Source organism: Manacus candei, unplaced genomic scaffold, assembly GCF_025592945.1.
Source record: "Manacus candei isolate 608988 ecotype Guabito, Panama unplaced genomic scaffold, ASM2559294v1 h1tg000074l, whole genome shotgun sequence".
NCBI classification, from domain to species: domain Eukaryota; kingdom Metazoa; phylum Chordata; class Aves; order Passeriformes; family Pipridae; genus Manacus; species Manacus candei.
Window position 1 is genome coordinate 73,266 of NW_026138122.1, and position 27,974 is coordinate 101,239.

The following is a 27,974-nucleotide window of genomic DNA, read 5'->3' on the forward strand; positions in this document are numbered from 1 at the left end:
ATTCTGATCACATTATCTCCCTACGCCTTCCACTCCACAACAACCAACACGTTGTCCTCTTTAGCATATATGCCCCAACTCTCCAAGCTGACCCTGCCAAAAAAGATAAATTTTACGCTGACCTGCACCGCCTTACCCAAGAGGTACCTGCAGATGATAAGATCATTATCCTGAGTGATTTCAACGCCAGAGTAGGTAAGAATTTTGAAGCATGGAAAGGTATATTAGGCAAGCACGGTGTTGGAAACTGCAAGGGCAATGGTCACCTTCTGCTAGAACTCTGTGTGGAGTAACAGCTCACCATCACTAACACTATCTTTCCGCACAAAGATAGTCTGAAGACAACCTGGATGCACCCCAGATCTAAGCATTGGCACCTCATTGATTATGTCTTGGTGTGACGGAGAGATGTCCGTGATGTCCTCCATACTCGTGTGATGCCCAGCGCAGAATGTCAAACAAACCATCGGCTTGTGTGCTGTAAACTCAACTTCAATCTCACATTCAAACCCAAAAGGGGCAGCATCCCAAGGAGAAGACTCCAAGTTAACAATCTCCAATCAGCCACAGTGAGAGACAGATTCCAGGCTAACCTTCAAACTAGGCTCGAAAACCATTCCACAGATTCTGCAGATTCCTCTCCTGAAACACTTTGGCACCATATTAAAAACAGCATCCTGCAATCCTCTGAAGAATCCTTAGGGTTCTCCTTCAATAAGAACAAGGACTGGTTTGATGAAAACACCAGGACTTGTTGAGGAAGAAGAGAACCGCCCACCAAGCACACCTTGCACTGCCATCCTGTCACACAAGAAAAACAGCCTTTCGTCTTGCATGCAGCAAGCTACAACAGAAACTCCGTGACATCCAGAACAAGTGGTGGATTGATCTAGCTGTAAAAACTCAATTATGTGCAGATACAGGTGATCACAAAGGATTCTATGAGGCCCTGAAAACAGCATACGGGCCTACATACCAGGTACAAAGGTACAAAGCCCTCTACTCAGTGCTGATGGTCAAACGCTTCTGACAGATAAAACCTCCATTCTGAATCATTGCTCTGAACACTTTCAGACTCTCTTCAGTACCAACCGTGTAGTTCAAGACTCAGCAATTCAGTCTATCATACAACAACTGGTAAAGTATGAATTGGATACTGCCCCCACTTTAGGAGAAATCCTCAAGGCCATACAGCAGGTGAAAATTGGCAAGGCAGCTGGGGTTGATGGAATTCCACCTGAAGTCTGGAAACATGGGGGCCTTGCACTCCACACCAAATTTCACGAGTTTGTGGTGCGCTGTTGGGAGCTCGGCGAACTACCATCAGACCTTCGTGATGCAGTCATCATCACTTTGTATAAGAAGAAAGGAATTAAATCAGACTGCTCAAATTACCATGGTATTACTCTGCTCTCCATTGCTGGCAAAATCCTGGCAAGAATACTCTTGAACAGATTAATACCCGCTATAGCTGAAGAAATTCTACCTGAAAGCTAATGTGGTTTCAGAGCCAACAGGAGCACCACAGACATGGTATTTGTTCTCAGACAACTGCAAGAGAAGTGTAGGGAACAGAACAAAGGCCTTTATGTAACCTTTGTTGACCTCACCAAGGCCCTCGATACTGTGAGCAGAAGAGGTCTGTGGCAGATTTTGGAACGTTTAGGTTGTCCCCCCAAGTTCCTCAAAATGATCATCTCACTCCATGAGGATCAGCACAGCCAAGTCAGATATGGCAACACACTTTCTGAGCCCTTTCTAATAAACAATGGCGTGAAACAAGGCTGTGTTCTCGCTCCTACCCTATTCACAGTCTTTTTCAGCACGATGCTCCAAAGGGGTACGGCAGACCTCGATGATCAGGATATCGTACTGATAGAAGCCTTTTCAACCTAAGGCGACTGAAGGCCCACACCAAGACCTTAAACCATCTTGTCCAGGAGCTGCTTTATGCTGATGACATCACTCTTGTTACCCACACAGAAGCAGCTCTGCAGCGTTTAACATCCTGCTTTGTAGACACTGTTGAGCTCTTTGGACTGGAAGTCAATCTAAAGAAGACAGAAGTTCTCTATCAACCTGCACCTCAGGAAGTCTTCCTTCATCCCCACATCACCATTGGCCAATCAGAGCTCAAATCAGTCCAGCAGTTTAATTACCTAGGTAACCTCATCTCCTCAGATGGTAAGATTGACGGGGAGATAGACAACAGGTTAGCAAAGGCATATAGTGCCTTCAGAAAACTTCATAAAGGAGTTTGGCAAAATAAACACCTGAAGAAAAGTACCAAGATCAGTGTTTACAGAGCCATAGTGCTGTCTACTCTCTTATATGGATCTGAATCATGGATCATCTACCGCCACCTGCGTCTCCTAGAACACTTCCATCAACGCTGTCTCTGTACAATCCTAAACATCCACTGGTCAGATTATGTGACCAATACATCTGTTCTAGAACAAGCAGCAATCACAAGCATTGAGGCCATGCTGCTGAGAACACAGCTGCGCTGGGCAGGGCACGTGTCCAGGATGCAGGACCAACCACTGCCTCCCTAAGATCCTGCTTTGTGGTGAACTTGCCACCGGTTGCCGCAAGAGAGGAGCCCCAAAGAAAAGATACAAGGACTCCCTGAAACAACATCTCAGCCTTGGCCATATTGATCATCATAACTGGTCTACTCTGGCCTCCAATCAGGAGGCCTGGAGACACACCATCTATAACGCTGCTGATGCCTTTGAGAACGCACACAGGATCACCCTTGAGGAGAAAAGGTAACGCAGAAAGAATCGTGCCTTGCAGAATATTCCACCTAAGGAGTCTTTCTGCTGTGCCTTTTGCAACCGGACATGCCTATCTCATATTGGCCTTTTCAGCCACCAACGCGCCTGCAACAAACGTGGGTAGAGCCCTTCCCAAATCTTCGTTCACGAAGCCCAGCCATGATGGTACAAGCTCAGCATGTGCTACCAAAGTCTGCCCACACTTGGCCTTGGTCAAAGGCTATTGGGTTTGGGAAGAGAGCCTCTGTGCCTCTATTTCCCCCAGACATTTCTAGCTATTTATGTTCTTTGATTAATGAAGTAAGTACAAAATTATTGTATGTGTAAATAATGACCATGATTCATTTATCAAGCTTCATGGATCTATTAGTTTCAAGTGGATGGGCCTCTCTTTCAAAGGCACTAAAATCTTAGCTTGCTGCTCCCATGTGTGTTGGTGGGACTGAGTACATTGTTGGCCATCGTTAATAGATTGGATATCCATTACCACTATATGAACTAATGAAGCCTTCCATTGATAGGTCACAGAGCCTAAACTGCTGAGCAATGTGAGGCTGAGATATGTAAGGACAAACAAGACAGACATTCGCATACAGAAAATCTGTAGGCAAAACTTTTTTCTCCTGTTAACACTGGTTCTTCAGCTACCAACATTGTAACTTCTAACTTTTAGTATCAATGGTGGTTCTTCTCCTGCTTTCATGTTTCATAATTTCTCCTTGGCTATGTACTAGCAGTGCCCCTCTAATCAGACATTGCTGTCAGTTGGCAAATGGGATTGGAAAGGCATTTATAAAAAACAAAAATGACTCTGAAGGGCTGACCACAAGGCTGTGGGTGGCTACATCCGTTTACATTATTATTGAGAGACAAATATCCAGAGGTTTCAGTGGAAAAAAAGAGTCAGGAGGAGAGAGGAAGTTCAATGTACTTAAAAGATCTGCTAAGCCCTCAAAAATTGTAAAGGAATGATCCAACAAACAGGTGATAGAGGGGGAAATGAGCATAGGGGTTTTTAGTCGTATCCTGTGATTTAGTTTATAAAATATTTAATTTTAGGTAATTTTACTGTAAGTTTTTCTTTATGATATATAAAGAGTTTTTGTGTACCTCTGACTTCAGAAAGTTTTTATTGACAGATCTGGGTTTCCTTGATTCTGTCCCTGGGTGTGTAATCTATTAGGAAGGACAGAAGATTTAAGACATGTTCTGGCAGATCACACTTTACACTGGGGTCCTGGTGTCTCAAATCTCAAGGAAGCCCCTTCCTCATGTGTTGAACTTAGGCTCAGTGTTGTACAAATGGCCATAAACAGCCAAATCACCTGTGTTCAACAGTTCAGTTGAAGATGCTTTCCAGTCGGCCATTGAAGATAAGCAAGAGGAATCCATGGATCATGATCCCTAGTCTTACATTCTCTTTTAACACACGAGAATGAAAAGACAATACAAATCTGGAAACTTGAACATTTAGTGGCTGAATGACTTAAACATAAACTCTTTACTGCTGGAGTTGGCTACAATTTGTATCACGTTACAGGGTCATTAGACACCTAAGCAAAATGCAAACAGGTTTAGTTGGAGAGCTGTTAAGTAATCTGAACTATTTGTACTTACTCCTTATTAGCTGCATTAAACTAGTTCCACACAGGTGTGGAACCTCTGTGCCTGACACTGCAGAACTGAATGGCAACAGAGGGATGATCCCAGCCCCAAACCCTTCTGTCTGTAAGTGGATGCTGCCTAACCCTTATGGCTATACATTTCAGTGGGCTCAGAAGAAGTGGCACTCCTGGAAGCTGATGAAAGCCGTGGGCTCAGCCCTTGTGGGACAAGCAGACAAGAGAGAAAAAACAGAAAATCAAAGCAAAAAGTTCATTCAAAAACTATATGAGATTTTAATGGAATGTCCAAAGTTATTGATTGTGAGAGGTATGAAATGCTTTTACTTTCTCAGATCTCATCTTAGTGAGGAAGCTACGTGGAACAAAACTGAAAGGTGCTTGTGGATAAATGAGCAAGGCAGTTTTGCATCACAAAGGTGAGAAATAGCTGAATAAGGGAAAAAAACCAGAATAATAACAGTGCTGGGACAACTCTCAGAATAGGAAGCCAGGAAGACCTTATATTGGGGTTAGATAACATGAAGTAAGAGACTTGGAGAAAGTTATAAGTTTGGAATATTATCTTGACCTGGCATTTTGACTGGCCTTGTAGATTGAGAGACAATCAAACAGGAGGGATCTTCAGCATTCAAATTAACAGTTTAGACCTCAACAAGAGGCAGGGGATAGAGGTCAGTGGATTAAATGAAAAGAGAAAAAAGGAAGTAATGGCTTACATATTCAGAGCAAAATAAGCCAAAGATATAATATATGATATGGGAGGGGATAAAGATAATAACAATAATTGAGAAGGATGCCAGGAACTTCAGAAGATGAAAAAGGAAACAAAATTTAATCTGTCTGGAGCAGAAACTAAGTCAGAGGTGCTTATGGGTAGAATCTACAGGATGACACAACTGATTTTATGGGCTAAGGAGAAAGCAGTTGCACAAGGGGGGGGGAGGCAGGGGGAAAGAACCCAGCTCTAAAGGACAAGTGCTAAATGTTGTAAGTGTGAAAGTGAACTTTGTCATATAAGATATGAAGGAGCAGCAAGATGTCACAAAAGACTGAAACAGAAAAGAAAAAAAAAAAAAGAAATCTACAGCAGGTAATGATTGATAATCAAAGGAAAAAAAAATACTTGGAAAGCTTTCCACTCAGAAGTACATAAACAGTATTTAATTATAGTGAGTAACAGGAAGAAAAATCCCAGGACTCTCTTTAAATCCAAAATAGGTTGTAAATCCAAAACATAGGAAGAGGAAGAAAGCATGTACAATATTGTTTCCTAAAGCAGTAAAAATTAGACCCATGAGATACATCGAGTGCAACAAGGCATTTGCTTGCATTAATTAAATTTGGATAATGTGTATTGTACTTTCTATTCAGTCTGAGAGCTAGCTAGCTAGTGTTTTCTTGACTCTCCTTCCTGCTGTACTTGCTGTCTGGTCACACAAGTGTTCCAAGTCACCGAAATTCTGTGTATTACTGTCATGTCTTGACCTGTTCTTGACTGTCTTTGTGTCTGTGTGTGTTCAACTCTGAGTTTCACCCAAGGAAAGCAAGTTGGCAGCAGACAGCTGAATTTAGCTCAAATGCAGATGTTCAGGATGACACACCCTTTATGTAGCAGTACCAGTGAACAACTCTTCTGAGAATCCACAGTGGTGGGCAGATCGTTGAGTTTACTTCAGAAGCTAGAAACGGGCAGGTGTTTGATAAATAAGCTTTCATGTGTGTGGTTAGTCAGGGAAGTGGTTGTTGTGGTTACTAATTATGATGACTCTCATTTACTCCAGGCTCTTACGCAGAAGACTAATTTCTGTGGATTTATTGCAGATATGATCACTTTGCAAATTCAACAAAGCTAAATTTACAAAATCTCAGGTGCAGTGTAAAGTGGATGCTAAGGGGAAAGGAGTGTCTGACTCTTGGCCACAAGGCAGCACACCCATAGTTGTAACAGCCCACAGACACTGGAAACTATGCCCGGATGAACAGCTTCCCTCTCCACCTCCTGCCCCTCTCCATGCTGGGGAGAGACACTAGTTTCAAAGCAGTGATGGAGATTGATGAGAGCCTTGGTTAGAAGTAGGTGAGGCAGCTTTTAATACAGGGTGCAAATACTGAGGGAGAAGAAAGAGAAATTAGGGCTAGTCAGAGGGCTAGGGACTGTGGAAAGCCTGGTGAGAACCACAATGAGCCAATTATCTGACTGGTCTATTTTATGTTTTATAAAAAAATGAAGTCCTTTCTCAGTGAGCCCATTCACCCTTAACAACCTGTAAATCTTGATTTTGTAAGGAAAAGATGCAGTTTGAATCAGAGTCTGCCATCCTACACCCTAGACATGATCATGTTCGAAGCCATTTCTTGAAGATACTCACTTTGTCTGATCAAAAGAATGGGATTGTGTAAAATACTGTGCAGTATAGAATTGAATCCAGTACAGATCTGCTGAGACCCTGGTGCTGTTGTACTAGTTTTATGCCAAACTAAGCACATGAGGTTTTTTTTTATACCTGCTTTTTCTACGGGGCACACAGTGCTACCGTGGAGTTACTAAAAGGTAGTTATGAATAGTTAACAATTAAATAGACTTATATAATGAAAATAAGTCTCAGTATAAATTGCCAAGAAAGACAGAAGGTTGTTTTCATCTGGCAATCTCAGGATAATGCATTTTAATAACTTTTGCTGACTTGTCAAAACATCCAATATGTTTCTAGGTCAATTTCTCTGACAGACACGTAGTTGTAAAATCAAAAAAAGCCCACAAGAAGCTAGACACATTAAGTGGGCTTTTTTGACATTGTCCTTGGTTTCCTTTGTGCAGGAATTATTGAGGACATTCTTTGAATCTAACAGACAAGGGCTGGACCTCAAATTAATCTGCAATGCTTCTGAAACTACCTGTGCTCTGAAATGCGTGGGCTATTCCCTTGGAATGGATCACTTGATATTGCCCAGGGCCCCACCTACTCATGGAAAAGGTAATGGCGAGACAACACTTATTTTGAGAACACTTGTTACTAATTAGGAAGTTTTTCGGATATTTGCATAGAGCCAGGTGATTAGCCAAACTCAAGGTGACTGAAACCCAGTGTTTCTAAAGATATTTGCTTAATTCTATTTTAATACCCTTTTATTGCATTATTTTCTGGTTCCACCAGATGAAGAAGATTTGGAAAGTCAGTTGTGCAAGTTTTGTCTGAGTCTTGAGCCAAATTATTGTTGCAAAATTTATCTGAATCAGTAATTTTGTCTGCCTAAAGGAAAACTTAACAATGGGAGGACTTTCATTCGTTGCCAACATCCAAATATTTGGATGAATGCACAAAATGTGTAAGAGGGGGAAAAAAAGAAGACAGAGTCTCTAAAGATGCTATAGATAATTATGTGAAGGATGGTACTTTTGTGACTTAGCAAATATTGCTAATATTTAGCAATTATTTGCATGTGTAAAGAGGTGTGTGCTCTGACAGTGATTTTTAGTTACTTATTTCAGGATTTCTCTTTTTCCTTTGTGATGAAAAAGCATGCATCAGAAGACAAACAATTTGCAGTGATACACAGGGGAGAGTTTTAAAAGTAGGTCTCTAGACTTGCTGCTTGTATCTAGTGTGATGGTTCATGGAGCTGCCCGTTGTGTAATTTTTTTGAAATTGCTTCAAATAGGTGACAATATTGATGTGACTATCTGTGAATACAGGAATCTTGAAAGAAGGAAGAGGAAGCACAGTCTGAAGACAGTGGATAGCATAAAAAAACATCACCACTCACAAAAAAAAAAAAAAATTAGTAGCTTTGACTACTTAGTTGTGTTGTGGACCCAAAATTTTCAAGTGAAGTGTTTAGGGTCTGGTGAGAATAATTTTCAAGGAGGAGTGTTGGCATTGAGCAGTATTGCACCAAGTAGGTCTTCTCTGGTAAATGTGAAATCAACAGGGCAGTTCAGTCTTCATGAAGTTGGTGGGATTGGCCAACTGTGAGAGGAGGAACTTTTGCTACCCCTTGACACCCACACACTTCCCCATCAGCACTGAACTCAATAACATGATGTGTAAGAGACCATTGTCTTCCCACTGCCCCTTGCTGATAACAGCATGTACTCCCTACCTAGCACTGAGCTCTGCAAACCCCATGAAGACGTGAAAATTGTCCTACCAAACCCCCTCTGTTTCACTGCTACTTGGCAATGATTCCCTTTGCTGTGGATACATGATGTCTGTCCTGAAAAACTCAAGGAGGAAGAGGAAGGAGCCCAGATCTCCTGTTTTGCTGAAGGGGCAAATCTGTGGGAAGACTTGGAGATGACTGTGGTGACCTTTGAAACAAGAAAGGAGAAAATCAAATGAAAAACTCTACCTGCTATTTTGGAGATAACAAAAAGCACACTGTCCTGGGGGCAGTTCAGATTTTCCCATTTGGACTGTGCCCCTCGGCTTTCTCGTTCACCCATGCAAAATGCTGGCTGCAGATGTGAAAGACTGGGGCAAGGCTGATGGTCCTGTGGGGGTGAAAAAAACAGCTGTCAAGTTTACTTTCATTTGCCTGAGCTAGTTATGGGCTCTACAGGCAGCCTCCTGGCAAGGAAGAGGAAAAGGATCTGATGGGGTATCCACAGCACTTGGTGTTAAGGGAGCAGGGCTGTGCTGCAGGATGGTGCCTCTGCAAGGTACCAGGAAGGCTCTGGAGGGAGATGTGGTGGGAATGGGGGTACAGGTAGCACGGGGCTATGATTATGCATTCAGTGCTGCTTTTCTTTTGATGCTAGCTGATGTGTCCTGTTTGTGACTGGAAGTGTACAGCTGGCTGAGTTTCCCTGCCCTGGTGAGGTGGTGTTGTTCTGCAAGCAGGCACGATAAGGCATGTGAATCACACCGTCCCAAATGCTTGGCATCCGTGTGAGTCATTGTTTTCCTACCATGTATTACAATTCCTTCCTGTTTTGCAGCATCTGGGGGTTTGTTGTCCTTGTGACCAGCCCACAGTACTTTGAAAACTGACCGAGGTTCAAATGTAAGAGTCAGTTGGGTACAGTATTTTTTGTTTTGTAGGAAATCTGACACTTACAGTCTGTTTCAGAGGAAAATTAAATAAAGAAACCTTTGAAATACCCTGCGGGAATAAATATTTTGAAAGCACCTCCGGCTGATTGGTTTTTTTACAAATTTTGAGGCCTTTTTGATAATAAAATATTGCCTTCTGATAGTAACTCTCTTAAGGTTTCTAAACTTCTCCTAAATAAATGCTGAGAATTGCTTGAGTTGAAAAATCAGAGTTTCCTTTATTAAACTGTCAATAGCAAGTTTTGACACTACCAAAACACAACACGTACAAAATCCTAACAATATGGACCCTGTTTTGAAGTGTGATTTTGACCAAAAATCCCCATTATTTCTATCAAAAGGATCAATCAACACATTTTTGGGCTACCTCTTTGTATATAGAGGCATACATGCAGAGACCTGCAAACAGAAAAATTTGTCAGAAACAAAACACAACAATTCAGAAACATAATAATTGAAATTGAAAACTATCACAGTTTTATATATTTTGAAGCAATTACTGAAATACTTTTCCCATTTTCATTCCATTAAGCTTAAATCTAAAACATTTGACACATCATCTGTTACTTAGGAAAAAAAATAAATAAAATGCCTAGTATTTAAATTGTTCATAAGATAAATATTGGAGAATTACTGATCTGTGAAGAGACTGCATTATGGATTTAACAATCAGATCTAAATATATAGAGAAGTGCAACATTGTATGTTAGCTCTGGGTGAGAATGTAGGCAACATAGATAGGAACAACTGATGAGATATTTGTGGGTTGTATGTAAGTTCCCCCTGTAATGCCAGTGCCAAAATAGCTTAAGAAATGTATTGGAAAGTATTAAGTTGAAATAAAATTTTTGCCTTTTTTTTTTTTTTAAATTATTTAACATGTGCCACCGATGTAACTATTTCTGCAATACTATTAAAGATGTTCATAAAGCACAGTGTTCATGGAGGAGCCACAGCAGTGAGTAATGGCTTGAAAAACATGTCCCATACTAGGAGACTCAAAATAGTTGGTTTACCAAAGAGGAAGTCAGGAGATGATCTGATCCCAGCCTACCTGCACTCACATAATGACCAAGCCTTTGACTTTATCTCTTAAGCCTGGCAGATGAAAATATCACAGGAATCAGAGAATGACAACTGAAGCAAGACAGGTGAAGATTAGAAATAAGGTGCAGATTTTCGGCAGCAAAGTTAAATATCTTTAAAGCAATGTTTTAAAATATGTGCCAGGTTTTTCAGCTGAAATTTTTAATCTGGAATTTTGGTATTTAAAAAGAAAAAATATGCTTTTGCCAGATAAAAAATATTGCAGAGAAATTTGGTGATCTACGTTATTTAAGAGGCTAGCCCAGACATCAGGAGTGATTCCTTTTGGTCTTACACTCTGGAAAGTCTTGGTCCTTGTTTACTGTCATCTTAATTTTGTATTCTTTCCACCATGAAGGTGTGATGGATGGGGTTTGTGTTGCTTGGGTTTTTCAGTGATATATTGTGTTCCATTAAAGAGTGGAGAAGTTGACTTCAATTCTGTGGAAAGAAAAGAGTTGTAGGTTGCTGTTGCCTAGGGAGAGACCAGACCTCCGAACATCGGAGGGTTGGAAAAGAAAAGGGAATTTCCTAGAGAGTAGTGGGAAAAACCTACTCCTACTGAAAAAGTCAGTGAGTTGGCTGCAACCACCCATGGACAACAGGATCTGCCTGCAGAGACACAATGGGCTGGGGAAGAAATGCATATACCTTTCTATTCCTAGACCATCTGACTTAGTTGCTTAGAGTTTTCCCAATTATTAAAGTGAAGTGTTTTAATTCTACTTCCATTAAAACTAAGGATATCTCACTGAAATTGATTTTCAGTGTTTTCAAGGACCTAATTTTGGAGGATGGTCTAGGCACATGGTCTTCAAGACTCACCAAATTAAGATACCCTTGCATTTTGTCTTTGTATGTTTAATCCACCCAACCCTTCCAGAACTACTAAAAACTTTTATACTGCTTCTCTACTGTGTGGTGCCCATGTGACATTTTGTAAGGTCTAGCAAGTTCAAATGCAAAGCACGATCACCTCCTTCCACCTGACAATTATTTTAGAGGACTATTTATTGATTGTGTTTACAATGATGTTTGGTGGAGAGCCTTCACAAACTCCTCAAGTGACCTGAGACATCCAGACCCAACTGATCTTCACATCTCTTAGTGCAGTTTCCCTAACCTTGTGTCTCCTACTCTTTTCCTAGCCTCCCTTTAATCCTCTCTCAAGCAGATGACTCTACATCTCTAAGTCTTTCTTTATCAGCTTTATTTTCTAGCCCTCTGATCACCTTCATTCTTCTCTTCTGGATCTCTGGTTGTAATGTATGTAATTGTGTGTATATTTCACCTTTCTTAAGGGAGGATGCCAAAAGTTGAGCACAAAAGTAATTTGAAGATGTCTCGGTGGAGCTTGAGCAATTTCTCCCTAGGTTTCAAGTTAGTCACCTGACCTCATGACCCAGGGGGAGCTCTTTTGATTTCGAAACCACCTCCCTGCAGATGCCTTTCTGCAGAGCTCCCAACGCTTCCCACCCTGCATTTGTACTATTTGATTGGCATTGTTTTGTCTAGAATTTTGCATTTGTCGCAACTGAAAGCTGAATCCACTGTTCAAAGACCTTTTCTTTAATGTTCAGAACTTACACTGAACTCTAACCTTGCTTTCCAGCACATCTAACCTTGCAGCTCATATCGCAGTGATGGTGCAAGAAACACATTCACTCCTCCATCATCGAAGTGGTTAGCAACAATATTGAATACCTGACTGGGGTAGACCCAAGGAAAACTTACTCCATACATACATCCTGTTTGACACTTGTAATTCAAGTAATTTCCAACTTTCAACCAAATGCTTAGCAACCATCCCAGAATAGTATAATTCAAGCCATATTCACTTAAAAGAATGTCATACAGGACAGTGTTTCTGAAGTCTTACTTAAATCAAGAGCTCTAAAAAACTGAAATGCATGCAATAGTACACCTAGCATGCTTTTAATTTTTTTCCAGGACCTAATGTCCTGTTATGTCATGCACATACCTACTTTTGCTTTAATATTAAGTTTATGCTACTTTCAAATATCTAAAATTATGCAGATTTTGAACTACCAAATGGGACACAGAAAACAGGGAACTAACAATTGGTCCTGCAACCATTGCTTTTTGTTATCTACATGATAAGCACATATGAAAAGCAGGTTATGATTTCGGTTTCTTAGGAAAATTTTCATATAGGGAATGGTTTGGATGGCAGCTTAACACAAATAGGATAAAGAAATCCACTGCTCCAGTAATAATACCATGCATTTAGAAAAATTATTTATAGATCTTATATAATAATTGTACCAAAATATGCCTGAATGGATAAAGGAGAAAGAATGACCGTTACTAACTTGGAATGGGATGAAAAGTTTTAAAAGCAGGAATGCCAATAGGAAAACCCTTTTAAATCTTTCATGCAAGGTTTTCTATCTACCCTGAATTTTACACTGATATTTTTGAAGAATAATAATAAAAAGCTGTATCAGTTGCAGTCCCATTAGCTGCAAATGCAAGAGATAGAAGGAGGAGAATGAGCTCAGTAATTCTCTGTGGGAGAGGCAAAAGCACAAACTGCAGGATGCACTCATCACCCCGGAGAAACTGTAATTATCTCCTTTCTGCACACCAATAAAAATAGGGCTGTCAGTTGGGTGGATAAAGTTGCTTATCATCCTTTTAAAGGCTGAGACCTCCTGTGTCTTGTCGTCATTGTAACCTTGCAAGGCCTGTACTCTATCCCCGCTGTTTTCCTGTCAATCACACAGAGGTTCCCAACAAACATCTGTCATCCTACCCCACAAGCCACCAATTGCCCTTGCTTGGTATCCCAAATGGTCTATTCTTGTTACAAAATTGTACAAATATGAGGGGTGCAGTCTGCTCGCTGTAACACCTACCTCTGTCCTCAGTGGAGCTGCAGTCAGTAAGGGGTTGGTACCTGGGGACTACGGCATACACAAATAAAGTTCAAATTACTGGAAGCAGTGCACTTGCAGCTGCAGAGGGTGAAATTCAGATAGCAAAACTTGAGGTCCCCTATAAATCCATAGGTGTCTCAGTCTGCAGTTCTGAAACTAGCTCAGAAACTCTAAGTTCTGCATGACTCATTCACACCTTTTCCTCAAGGCAGGCATTCACTCTTGCACAGGACATTTGAGAATGCAGGTCTTTTTCTGGCCCTTGGTGTTTGTTTGAATCTGAAATTTATTATTTTGCAAACCATTTGCACTTATCTGGTCTATTTTCTTGTGCTTCCACTGGCACATTTCCACTGAAGTCCAAGCATTGACCTGAGAAACTGTCTAAGTTCAACTGACCAGTTACTTCAGGGATATTCAATCTTTGTTTTGAGAAAGACGTGGCTGCACAGGCTTCATTATTTCCCATACAATGCAATTTAGGTGTTAAACAGTAAGTGAATGCAATGGAATATCTCCAGAGAAGCACTGTGGAAGTGCCAAATGGCTTTACTGAGAGCAACAGCATCAGACTGTACTTTCCATCCATGTGTATTTAGTCTCACCAGATATCTTTCCTTTAAAGTTTTCCTATGAGGACTCCTGTACCTTACAGAGCATTGAGTTCAGTGTTTTTACTTTGGAGGATGCCAGAGCTATAGGATTTATCTTTGCAGTTTCAAGAAGAGAGAACTTCATTTTAATTTTTAATATATCATTTATGTTAGACCAAGAGATTGACAAGTAAGGAGTTTATAATGATAAAGGTCAAACAAAGACAAAACAAATTACAGGTCCTGTCTGAAGAATACTCAAAATTTCAGCTCCATCACCTGTTCTGCTGATCATCAGTCAAGAGAGGGATTATATCCTTGCATCAAAAAGTCAATATTGCACCTTTCTGTGCAAACACTTTCACAAGTATTTCTGCTTTCAGCTGTGATTGTCAAAAAGGAAGTGTATGGCAAACAGGATGCAATCAGACAGTTCATAAGATGGGCAACACTGTCTCACTGGAACGGTTACAATGAGGTGAATTTACTGTTGTTGCTAAAACTTTGTCCAAATATATTCATGTGCGCTTAGTCTGGGGCTTTGGCAGGAAGCTTTAATGCAGAAACAGCATGCCCTTCCGTTCTCTGTGTGTTTGAAAGCTTTTTCAGTGTGAGTCATCGGAACCCTGTGGTTTGTGTATCCTGAGAGGAGAAGAGTTCTCTATGATTATCAGACACCATGAAAAAGTAGCAGTTTGGAAATGAAATGATAAGGAAGTTCATTATTTCATAGGAAATATCTACTGATGGCTTTTTTTTTTTTTTTTCTCCTGTAGGTTTACCGGAGTAAACCTTGCGAGTGTACATGGTCCTCTGAACCTGGATAATACATGTACATTAATACATGGCTTCAGAGGCATGCATTAATTTTCAGAAGGATGATGGAAGGGGGCTCTCCTTGTAAGCTGAAGAAAAGATTTACAAATTTAGGCTCCTTAAAACAAGGGAGTCACCCTGGATGGCGGTCCAGTTGCTGAACAGATGTGCAGATCTGTGCCACTGTGTGATACTTTTCAGTATCTGCCAAGGTGCATCTTATCTCACAAGACACGATGGAAAAGATGACCACTGTTACCAACTTTCTGTTAGTGCCCCAGTGACACCTAAGTGGACTAAACCAAATACGTTTCCCCAAAGTGATGTGGATTTCTTGTTGTGTTTTCTCCAGATGGTCCTCAGCAATCTCACTGATTTGTTTGTCTTTATATCCTGATACAATCAGGCGACTCTGACTGTGTTAGATTGTTGAGACAGAAGATATTAACAAAATGTTCAAATGGGATGAAGAATTAAAAATTTAGAATTTTTTCAATCTTCTGTTATGTCCAGAGTGAAACTATCATTGTGTGGGATCTCCAACTTTCAACAAAACTATTTCACAAAAGAGCATTGGAAGAGCACTCTCATTGACACATTTGGAGTGTGTTTGCCTGAGGGGCAGCTCACTGAAGCAGCAGAAGTGCCTTTCAAGAAAATTCTCCTTTTCCTGGAAGAGGAAGAAAAGAGATATAAAATAACTCTATGGAATTACTCAGTGCTGACTAGTTCAGCAAGCTTGTGAAGCTGAAAAACATGTAGGAGAATTGTGTTACGTGAGTTTATTTAGAAAAATAAAGGTCTCATGACCTTTCTAAAGATCTTTCATCCCACAGAAAGACACCTAAAAATTTAGAGAAAACACAAATTCTAGGAAGTGCCTGGAACACCAACACACACATAATACTTGAAGGAAGATTTGCGGAGTCTGTTGGCTGAACTTGAACTGATGTCTCTAGTATTCTTTTCCTGTTCTTAAAAGGATAATTTATAAATAGCAATTGAGTTGCTGTTTCACTGGAGAATGTGTGCATGCACCCTCTTGTTCCCTACCCAAGCACATTAATGCTCACTAGCATTAACAATAACTTTGGGAAGGAGCTGATGGCCAGAGCAGGGTTGCAGTGGCATGGACTGCACACTGCTCTGTTGTAAGCAACACCTATACAGGTATTCAGACAAACTTAATGAAGCCTATGGCATTTAAGTTTGTAGCAAAGCTATGTTATGCTATATTATTTAAGTAGCAGTCTCAATATGAGAATCAGTAGTCTGCCCAGCATAATAAATTGCATTGTAGTTTAAATCAGTAAGAGTTTTTCTTTATGTTCCGTGCCTTAGAAGAAGCTTATTCTCCATATGACCTCTATCTTGACAGTCAGTTTATCAATGACAATAAGAATGTACATCTGTTCTAGAAAATATGATTAGAGATTCAGGGTTATGAGAGGCTGCCAATTCTTTTTATGGCCATAGGGCATCAATGAGGTCAGTGTCAAGTAAAGTAAAATATAATTTATGTGAACATCTGGATGACATCCAAAGCCTTTGGTTAAATAGAATTGCATGAAGAGAGTTGCAGCCAACAAAATTCTACTAATGACAAAGTTAGGTACAGTTCGTGAAATTCTTCTCACATGAGCTAAAAATGGCAGACTACCCTTTAATTTTCATTTAGGCAGCATTTCACTTTAATTCCGAACCCAGCAATTTAGGGAAGAGAAACTTAAAAGATGGTTGATTTGGAAAAAGACAAAAAGTTGTATGAAGCATTACCCAGGAGGATGAAAATGAACTCTGTTTAACCCAGGATCTTGTATAACTCTATTCCATTACAGAGGACTGAACAGTTTTCTACAGGATATTGATTCATTCTTAAATGAAACAATTACCTCCCAAGACATACAAAGAAAACCAATCACATGCTGTGTTAGTCTTCTTCAGTAACCTTAGAAACTGTAACTTAACACCTGATTTCTCACACAGAGACTGATGCGCTCAAAATGTGCATCAGCATTTGCAGTGGCTTAGCTGTTCATTGTTCTTCCAAACACACAAAATTCACTTTTGCAATCTTATAAACTATTTAGAAATATTATGTAATTGTTAATCACCTGCATCACATACATTGGTGGAGAATTTGGCATGAAGTGGTTTACAATCTATTGTACATTTTGGAGAAATTTGAAGTTATAAGCTAAATGGCAGCCTTACAAAGGCCTTTGCTATGGTTGTAAACAACTGTGTTTGATCTTGTCATATTTTATTGCCAATTAATTAATTCTGAATCACAGAACACAGAAAATCCTACTAATTTTGAAAGAGTCTCAACCAGACCAGAAATCTTTCAGGGCATATATATTTATATATATATATATATGTGGTTGTCTGTTACAAGTGGAGTGCCTGATGCTTCTGTCAACAACCAAAGCAAAACTTCAATGAAAGATATTTTTCAGACTTTGCTGAACTCCTTCTTATAGCCTTCAGCTTCATTTGTAGAGTGATCTTTCATCTATCTTTGGTCATGGACCCCTGAGAATCTCTCTTAAGGGCCCACGGTCCTTTGTATCTCTGTTAAATACAGAAAGTCATACGATAGCCAGGGCCATGAATATCCCTGCCTTCGATTTCAATCACCTGTCCTGCTTATAACCTTCAAATCTTCTTTCGTTTAACTAGACATACCAAATTCAAGAGTTCATGGATTCTTTTCCTTGTCTTTCCCCACACTTCTTTTTAGGTGCCTGACCAGTTTCCACAGCAGGATATAACCTTCCCTTCCACCACATGAATTGGTTTTCCGGGGTTTTCTTCAAAAAGCACCAATCTTCCTCAATAAAAAACTGTGTCTAACCTGTTCATTTGTGCTTTGGACAGAGCAAGAGCAAGACTTGCAGTTAACTACTGCATGAGAGGTGCAATGTCCAGAAAGATGAGCAGAGACAGAACCATGTGCACTCTGTAAGAGCATAGAAGGAAACCAAGGATGTTCAGCAAAGTGCAGTTAAAGTATGAGGAGCAAAACCAAGTCAATGCGGTTAACGTGAAGGAAAGTAAAGAGTTAAGTTTTTGACTTCACCCTGGCTGTCTGAGTGGAAATCAGTTTGCTTTATGATTAAGAACGTTCTTTTCAGGTGTTTGTGAGAAGAATGTGATACTCAGCAATAGAAAGATGAATCACAGTCTGTTGCGGTTAGTTTGTAAATTCCCACTCTGCAGCGTAAGATAACACTCCAAGCCCTGAATTCCTGAGGAAGCCCAACAACAAGATCAAGGCAGGCTTATTTCTGCACATATGGATGTACGTGCCTTGAAATCATGGATCAAATTCCTCGTAAAGCAGGATCGAAAAGGTTATGTGAGAGATCAAATGGGTCACAGAGAAATTAATATACAGTCTGGTGAATATGAAAGTGTATTGTTGTGAGCTGCTTCGTAAAGGGCAATAGATTTTTGTGGGAGACAAGTCTTGTGAATAACAAACATGAAAGATATCTATGAGAAGGATTTGCAGTGTATAAAAATGATACCAATTAGATCAGTCACAGCTTAAAAATATAGGGCATATGTCCCTGAAACGTGTGAAACTCTAAGGCTCACAATAACATACAGTATTTCCATTAATGCTGTGTTAATTGGTGCAATAGTTGACTGAGTACATTTTAGCAGGTTTAAAATCTTGTTGCTAACTTAGGTGTTAGTGCCTACATTACCAAGAATCTTGTAAAATATAGATGACTTCCCTGAAGATAACTTCAGACACAAAGACACTCAAGGGAAAAGAACATAGAAGAAATAGTTCATTAAAAACATTTTAGGAAGGTAGCACAACAAATAAGAGTATGAAATACTGGAATAGTACCTGCAGTGTGTTAGATTAATAACCATTGACTGTTTTCTCTTGTACTAATCTAAAAACTGTATAACTTTATAATTTTTGTTGTACCCCAAAGCCCTAAGTTTTGCAGTGTAAAAAAAATCTGAGTTAAATGTTCAATAAATATTAAAACTTTAATATTCTTGAATCTCTTTGGCCTCAAATTTTGCTGTGGATTCTTCTTTTACAGTCTCCTAATTTTCAGTCACCTGCTCCCCCAGCCAAAGAAGGAAGACTTTGCACTTGGAAGTTCGTGCTGGATTAAAAAGAATTATTTTGGCAGCTAAAGTGGGAACTAGAGGTCAACTACATACCGTGTTCTGTCCTCTAGTACCCAGTCTCCAAGTTTCTTGCGTATTTTTACCAAGTTTCTTGTGTATTTTTACCTGAAAGTTTTTAGGAGCCAGGGGTTGCACCTCTGAGCAGCCCAAGACCAATGCTCATGTGAAGTGAGCTCTTTTCCATGTATTTCACACCTCACTAAAGTCCAGAAATGTGACCTGTCTACTTTGCTGGGGGATCCTGATTCAGAAGCCGCATTCAAACACACTTGAACACGTGATGTTGCACCAAAGAGCATGTACAAGGACAGAGAGGGAAAGAGACATGATGAGTGTGGCCTTCAGACAGAATAAGAAAGCATATCCTTCTTTAAAAAATTACTCATTTTAATCCAAGACTACTTAATGTAGAATAAGGAAATGATAGTTGAATCAGGGCTGAGATGAAGAGTTATGCACTCTTTATTTTCCACCAGAACTGTTTTGAGACAGCATTTTCATTTAAGGGGTGGAGGCACAAGAAAAATAAGGTTCATGACTAAAATGTTGTGTCCTCTGTCTCTGACCTGTGTTTAGTGTTGCTGAAGGTGGGCAAAAAAAAAAGGGCATGTGCAAGGGTAAAACTGAGCGCTGAACTCTTTTTCACCCATTGCATTCCGACTCCTACTGGTGGTATTTACTCAGACAAATCCTCAAATAGCCATATAACAAACAATCTTTTGTATGATGTCACACTTTCTTATTATTTGTTCTTGTTTTCACACCAGCTTACCTTTAACATAAAGATCTTTTTACCGGTCTAGCCAGGTGCCGTCTGCCTGGCAGCAATATGAAGCAACAAAAATTCCGTCCTGTTATGTAGCAACATTTAACCTGTTCATTAAGGGAAAACCAATATTTGTTTGAAATGCAGGTGCAAGTCTCTGCCGTGGAAGCTATGTGACACCTGTAGGATTTCAGTGGAAACCTGAAGTACATCCAGAACTCACGGTGCTCTGATGCAGCAAATTCAGCTATCACCTCTTCAGGACACAGATCCCTGCACTGGGTGTGATAAAAATTGTCAATCATAATTAGAAAAATTGTTCCAGGTAAGGGTTGGGTGATTAATTCTCCTTTGTCATGCTGACTGAATGGGAAGAATTGCTGACTGAACAAGGAATAGAAACCAACTGAAGTCTAACTGAAACAGAAATACTTTCTGCAAAGCAAACCGATAACTACCCCAGATTTAGTTGGGTTCTACCTCAAACCAAACATATTACTTATTCCTACTAACACCTCCCCCTTATTTCTAGATTATTTAACATCTTTTTTTTTTTTTTTTACTTCTTAAATTAAGTCCCATTTTCAAATTAAAAAAAAAAAAAAGCATTTTCAAAACTAAGAGTAAAAGTGGGGTTTTTTTGAAAAGAGGTAACAAATGCAGAACTTTTCTAAATAGAATACATGCTGAAAAGTAAATTGTTTTGAAGTTTTAAAAATCTTTCTGTGCTCTTTTCTAAGATATGTTTTGATAAATTTACACATGATTTGTTAACAGCTTTTCTCCCTGTGCTACTTCTTTTGAAAGTGAAGTGATAATTTATTTGACGGTTTAGCCCAACTTTGTTCCACCCACTTGCTTGCCACATGCAAAGCTGAAAGACACCTAAGCAATTATCTGTGGATCCTTGTTCCTTGGATGTGGTGCAAAGCAAGAAAAGAGAAATCGTCTTACATGAAGAGCTGTGTGTTAGTTACTATTAATTTCCTGCAAAAGTGTAGCATAAGCATATCCAACAAACCTCTCTTACTTGTATGTATTATTCCCAGCTTGACTGTTAGTTTTCCTGCTGCACTGGGCTTTAGAAGATGCTCAGGCAGTGTGCTGATATTCAGGGAAACCCCTAGATTTCCTTCCTTATTATTCATGGGGATTTCCCAGTCTGCTGCAGAAAAACAAGGATTAAAGTGTTTTACATGCTGTCACATGTCTCCAGATTCTTCATCTCACTGAAATGCTTAAGGAGATAAGTGGCCATAAATAGAAATATTGAAACAGTAGAAATGGGAGGAACACAAGCATATTTTATGAACTGTTTTATTAAAATAGCATTCATAAAATAGTTTAAGGCTTTATTTTTTACCATACTACAGGGAGTGCTGGGGAACAAAAGAAAGTAAATCTGTTGTTTTATAAGTGTATTTTTTTCTTATTTTAGCAAAACAAGTAGGAGGGAGACACTACAACTAGGAAGATGTCTTAAAACAAAATGAATTAGAGACAGGCCTGTGTGTGCTGTTTGAGATCTGTCTGTGTGATCAGCTTGTTTAAGGACAAGGTATTCAACAACATAGATCTTAGAAGCCAAACAGGGCGTTGGGTTAGAGTGTGGATCTGTGTCTGCTTTGTTTGTAAATATAGCAGGAGAAGAGCCCAGGGTTGCTCTGGGTTTCAGGAATCACAGGTCTCTCACCTGTGCATCCAGGTCTCACCTGACCCTGCCTCCTGTAGCTCACCAAGCTGGTTAAATAAATGGCATGTTTAATGCACAAACACACTTAAATGTTCTCTACAACTTAAACGTTGTAAAAAAGAATGCAGTGCTCAGAGAAGGTATTTTCACATCTAGCGGGTAATTGATATCTTGTTTTCCAACAGCAACAATGTTGAAAATGCTGACTTTTGATCAATAGCCAAAAGTTGGTAGGTCTGTCTTAGAAATACTAGGTGGAAAAAGAAACAAGACACAAACTTCACCAGACCAAATCTTGCATTCCATTAATTAGCACCAGATAGCTCTGAATTTCAAATTACTTACCTATTCAACCTTGTATTTGACACAGGTATTAGTTAGAGTAAGAGTAAATGAATATTTAAATAAATAAATAGATAAATAAATAAATAAATAAATGTATCAGTGCTTTTACGGTCCATTAGAGGTGGGAACTCTTTGTAGACGTACAACTTATTTGCTCATGTGTTTAGAACAAATGTGAAGTCATGATGAAAGAAGTCAATTTCCCAGCAAAGTTTGATGTGAGTATGACAGACCATATTTCTGTCTAGCATCATGGTGGCTTTACTCCCTGCTAATTTCAAACTTGGCCTTTTTTTCAATGACTCTCATCATATTTTGGTATCAAGTTAAAAGTCAGGAAGCCTATTGTGTGCATACACAATTGATCATAATCATTATTGTTCAGTTTTTCAGCAGTATAATGATGGTTGCAGTCCATCTGAGAAGTGTGCAAAACCTATCTTGTTTGTCCTTGAATAACACATATGTGCCTGTAATCACACTTAACTTTTTAAAACATGAGAGATTTGAAAATGAAAGAAAGATAACCACTTTGATTCTAATGAAAATCTGGCCTCCTAAGGGCTGAAATTCACTGCAGTCTGCTTGAAATATATTGAGTTAAATTTCAGAAAAGAAATGTTCATTTACATATTCAAGAATAAAAATAGCACATCTTAAATATTCTTCTTTTTTTTGCATATTTTGAGAATAATGGGGCAAGTAAATCTTAGTAAGTCACATTTTATTGGAGTTAATCATAGGCTTGATAAGTTTTTCCCTCTTGCATTTGATTCTGCTGAGTTCTGTATATACAAATAACAAAAGGTTACAGTTCTATGCTAAAGTATTAGAGGAATTCCACAGGACCTACTTGTATATATCTCAGGAATGTGAGGGTTTAAAATTATGTTCATTTATTAATTAATTATTTAAGTTAGCCACAAGGAATTCTCGTTCAACCATTTGCCATTGACTTTCCTATTTGTCTTGGTGTTGCCTTCTGCTCTGTGCACAGCCCAATCTCCTTGGTCCTGTGCTTTCATATTTGAATCCCTTGTATAGATTTCTGCAGATGCAGAGCAAACCAGGCTGACCTCACTCTGAGATGCCTGGTGGGAGAGGTTCTTTCCAAGCCTTTATGTCCTTGACTGCTACTCTTTAGACTAAGGATAGTGTTGGAGTGCCTGGAAAGAGTTTCAAAACCCTTGGGGAAAGATGTAATAATGCATAATGTTAATTATTTTTTTTAATTTTGGCCTTTACATTTTCTTAAATTACTTGGTCATCAGCATCTCGTTTTCTAGTACAGATTGAAGGACATGGCCTGGTGCATATCTATCAACAAAGGAAACAAAACCATGGGGGACATGAATTATACTGTGGCTTTGAGCCTTTCTGTGTCCATACTCAAGACTACTTGGGACAGAAATGTCAAAGAAATCTAACTACAGCGTATTTCCAGGCTGTGGAGAAATACTGGAATAAGCCACCTCCACCCCCAAGTGCTGCAGGACCAGGAGTGCTTTGCTTTTCTCATATCCCTTCCTAACAGGGTCGTTTAGACTCTCAGACCTCTGTGCTAATAAAGTAATGAGGCTGCAGAACTCCCTCTTCTTGGTGGCACCCTCTGAGGTCGGTTTAGTGAATAGCAGCAATATTCCCAGACTTGTTCTCTGTGGTGAGGGGACAGAAGCTGGGAAAAAGACCTCTTTCTTGCTCTAATGGTGATTGCTCTGTGCACAAATGTACATATAAAATACACTGCTCGTGTCAGACTTAGCTCTAAAATCTGAATGCATTCAGATGTCATTCTAATCCTTAGAATTCAGAAATAATGAGAACAAACCTTCTCGTTTCTTTTAAGTAACAAAATTAAAGTACTGAGAAAACTCTCATCCTTCAGACGAAGGCATCATTGAGACCAGTCTGGACAGTAAGCTCAAAGGTCAAGAAAGCAAGCCAGATCCAAGCCTGGTAGCTGCCTGATTTGCTGAAAGGTGAACACTAAAATTGTCAAGGCATTGTATCTCATTCCTGGAAAGATGGGCTCTGATATGTGTCATTTGTTGTCATACAAGTTGTTCACTTTACACTTAATACCGATGAAGGATGTAGTTACATATTTGGCACCTCTTCCAGTCACCTTTTTAGCTGTCCCACAGTGGTGGGATAAGAGCTAAGGGACTGGGACACGATGTGCTTTTTCCAAGTCACAACGCTAGATGGTGTCCCCAAACCTCCCGAAAAACCACTCAATCTAGTTCAGCTTGGAAATCTAAGAGTGAAAACTGTGGGGTGACGTGTTAGGTTTGTGTGTCTCTGTGTTTTAATTGTCACACACTATTTATGTGCTTAGTTAATGACACGTGAAACTATTTTCTCTGTTAGTCCCTGGTAATAACAAATTTAAGCACAGGCATGCTTTCCCTTTCCTGTTTTCCGCAAACACCCACGCGGAACCAGAGGACAGTTGATTTGAGAACATGTTAACAATATTTCCAGAAGACAGGACAGATGTTAGGGGTTCTGGTCCCAATCAAGGGAATGCTCTCTGTTTAAGGGGCAGCTCTTCTAATGCAAGTTACCTTGAATTTCAATGCAATGTTTATGTGCATGTATCTCTGCCAGACTGTGACCTGCCTGTCCACAAATGTCTGTCTAAAATGTTTTCTGCACACTGTGCTGAATCTAGTGACAACATGAATCAATCTAAAGACTTGATTCTGCTTATGCCTGGGAAAACCACACAGAACTTAATTTGTGAGAGAAAAATCCAGTCTGAAAACTTGGATATGAAGGACTTTTGTTTTATAGTCCTTGCATTTTGTTGGTTTTTTTGGAGTTTTTTTGGGGTGAAGGCGGGGGGTTATTTTTTTATTTCAACAGGGAGCACAGAAATTGCAGGAAGACAGTGTGGTCAAATGAGAAATAGACATACTGAACTCCTCCTGCAGCACCTTGCAAGCTCTTGTCCCAAAGATGGATCAACCCAGGACTTTGTTGCGATTCTGGCTCACTCACCTGGGAGCTCTCTCTATTGCCCGTGAGGTCCTGAAGGAAGTGATGGGAAGAGAGTGACAGAGGCTAAAACTCAGATAGGTCCTGAACAACGGCTTCCTATGACTAACACAGCAGATGGCAGGTCTGCATTTTCTTTAGCATCTTCGCAGGCTTTTCTGTAGCTGTGCTGTAAACTGCAGAGTGTCCTCTGCTGGCGGCGCAGGGGCAAGGCTGGGTGACAGCTCTGGATGCAAGCCTGGAGTCGCGCTTCCAGTGCCCGTGAAAAACAGCGCTCAGCGGCTGGGTCGGGCGCGTTTTGGTTCAGTTCCTGCCCCTGTGCATGGCTGGCACTGCCAGGCGTGCTGAGGGCTCCCTTCCCTATTCCCACACATCGCGGCCACGCAAGCCCTTTGCGTGCCCGTGCCAGGTGCTTCAAAGGGTGGTTAATTCCCCAGCGGATTGTGGTCAGAGTGTGAGACATGCTGAGGCCAGGGCTGGTGCCATCTGATTTCAATACTTCCGCTGTTCATACAGCCTGCGGCTTGGTGCTCTGGGGTTAAACTTCATCCATGAGTGCTACTCGAATGAGATAATTATTCTGGACCTCAAGGGGAGGTGAAGTAACTGCTGCAAGGAGAGGATGCTAACAAGCTGTGCAGCTGCTTCCCCTGGCAGCACTCACTGCTGATGCTAGCAAATATAACTAGTCTATATACCTAAGGTTAAGGACATGGTGAGCTTTAGGGAAGACAGAAAGTGTGAATCCAGATGATTTATTTTAGTTTTAGAAGGTGGAGTCAGAATAAGGTTGAGAAAGCAATGCAAACTGATCACAGCATACTTGGGAATGAAAGGTGCTCATGTCTTAGAGGAGGTGACTATGCTGGTCACCAAGATCTTGGTAAGAACTGGTCTTAGGGAGAGAGAAGGAATGAACAGAAGAGCAGGTTTCACTTATATTTTCTACCAAAAAACTGTTTCCTTGCAGCCCTGTCTTCCAGCTGAGTAGGTAAACTCTATGGTTGAGACTGCAGTCCAGATTACTAAAGTACTCTGAAAAGTAGAGGTAGCCCTAATTCAGGACTATTTTTAGTTAAGAACACTGAGCAAGGTCAGACCTGGGCTAAAATAGCTTATTATGTGTGAACTATTTCTCCTTTGAAAGAGAGGACCATGGGGAGGGGCAAGAAAGGGTTGGCATACCTGTAAAACCGATCTCCTCTGCTGTGATGAAAATTTCTCCATGGAAAATGCAATTCCAAGCGTTAGTAACCGAAAATAACTTTACTTCTTGTCTTTTGTGCTCTCGTCATGTTCTTAGTGCCGGTCCACAAAGATAGGCTTATCAGCCATGAACAAACCAAAATAATGAGTGAAATGTTCCTAGCTGTACATTACTCCAGAAAGCTAGAGATGGTCTCCTTATTTTGTTGAGTGAGACACATGTAAGTAGGGTTCAGCCTAATTTTCTATCTTTTAAGTACCCTTGCTGTGGATTTGTCTGATCCATGTGTGGTGTAATAACAGAGGATAAATGTATATTCTGAAAATTCACCCAAGACCTATTAGAAGTTATCTGTGTGTGTCTCTCTTTAAATACAACCATGCAAATTTGTTTAAAGTCCTGAAAAGCTCTGCCATTTGAATTTCTAAAAGTTAGATGGACAAAGAAGGGAATAAAATAGAAATATTAAGTACTCTGCAATCATTGAATTGTATTCTCAAATGGAAAAAAGCCAACTGGGAAGAGGCGATGTTTCATAGAAAAAAGTCCCCTAACTTGTGTTTTGCTGCTCTGTGTGATTTTAAGAGAAATCAATCAAATATTTAGAGGTATAGTTGGTTAGATATATAAGTAAAGAGTCAGATTCTGCACAATAGTGTCTAGTGAAAAGAAAAGAGGCAATGGACACAAAGTAAAATATAGGAAATTCTACTTAAACGTAATTAACAATATTTGCACTGTAAAGCTAATTCAGCACTAGACTAGAGTCTTAATTCAAAAACTGAGTGAAAACTGCATAGGACAACCTGTCCTGGTTGAGCCTGTTTTGACTAAAGAACTGAACTAGGTTATTTCCAGAGGTGCTCCCAATCTCAGCTATTCTGTCATTGCACAAAATACTTGTTCATACGGAATAACTTTTATGACTTCAGATTAACCAACCACAGTAATATAAAAAGAAGAACTCTCTATACACTAATAGTAAATTGACAAGGGAATTGCGAACATAAAAAATTTAAGAATATACGATTGAGGTTTTAAGACCTAAGTGTGAAAAGTCTGTCTTGAAAGCTCAACATATGCCCTATCTGGTTCTATATAATTTGCAAATCTGGACTTGATTTGCAAATGCTCTTGATCATTTGCTTTATTTTGAAAAACATAGTTCAAAACTGCTGTTTTTCTGGAGTTGGGTGGAAATTGAGCTTTACAATGAAGTTCTGCTCTGATAATTGTGCACACTTTTTAGGCATGCTCTAACAGCTTCGTGTGGTGCCAACAAGTGTGAACTGCTACTTGATTCAACCCTAGCTCGGACTGTAACCATTTCTCCTCACTCTATCACCACATGTTGTGATGCTTAAAAGGATTAACTGATTACTTTGGGCTTTGCAGTTTGTTCAGAAAAGTTTTTACAGCCACAGACTTGGTCAAAAGAATCAGATAAAGTGTACTTCAATGTTTTCTTCTAGATATGCTTTTTCAGAAGGTTAACAAACTGACTCCTTAATTTAATTTTCCATTAAAAACTCAACAATATTCACTCAGCACATTAAAAATTCTTGTGATTATAGTATTACAAAATGAGGGGGTACTTTCCCATGTACAATGCCTTTGTGTGATTGAGCAAGAGCACTGTGCAATGATGCCAAGGATTCAAAGTTCAAAGTGTTTTTGCTGGCTGGAAAATAAGTTATGAGTTTTGTTGTTGTTGTTGTTAGAAGTATTACATTTCAAGAAGACTCTTGCTTCAGTGACTCATTCATCAGTGTCAGTGTGGGTAACATCATGCCTTACACATGAAAATTTATCCCACTGTTTAATTCATGCTCCCAGTGAGGCGAGGTTGGTCACCTGTGGGCAGGCATGTCCTCAGGGAGCGCCTTTGCCAAACACTGCAGGTGTGCTCTGGACCACTCCCCTGCTGCAACATGGGCAAGCAGTGCTT

At 39.8% G+C, this 27,974-nt stretch overlaps 1 long non-coding RNA gene across 1 annotated transcript in view; it reads left to right on the forward strand.

The window, feature by feature from the left end:
- The first annotated feature begins 2,558 nt into the window (after positions 1–2,558).
- The window catches only part of LOC127480705 (uncharacterized), a 62,531-nt gene continuing 37,115 nt past the window's right edge, over positions 2,559–27,974 (forward strand). Inside the window, exon 1 of the long non-coding RNA XR_007908000.1 lies at positions 2,559–2,771. This is a non-coding gene — a long non-coding RNA (uncharacterized LOC127480705). The remainder of the gene's footprint in view (positions 2,772–27,974) is intronic.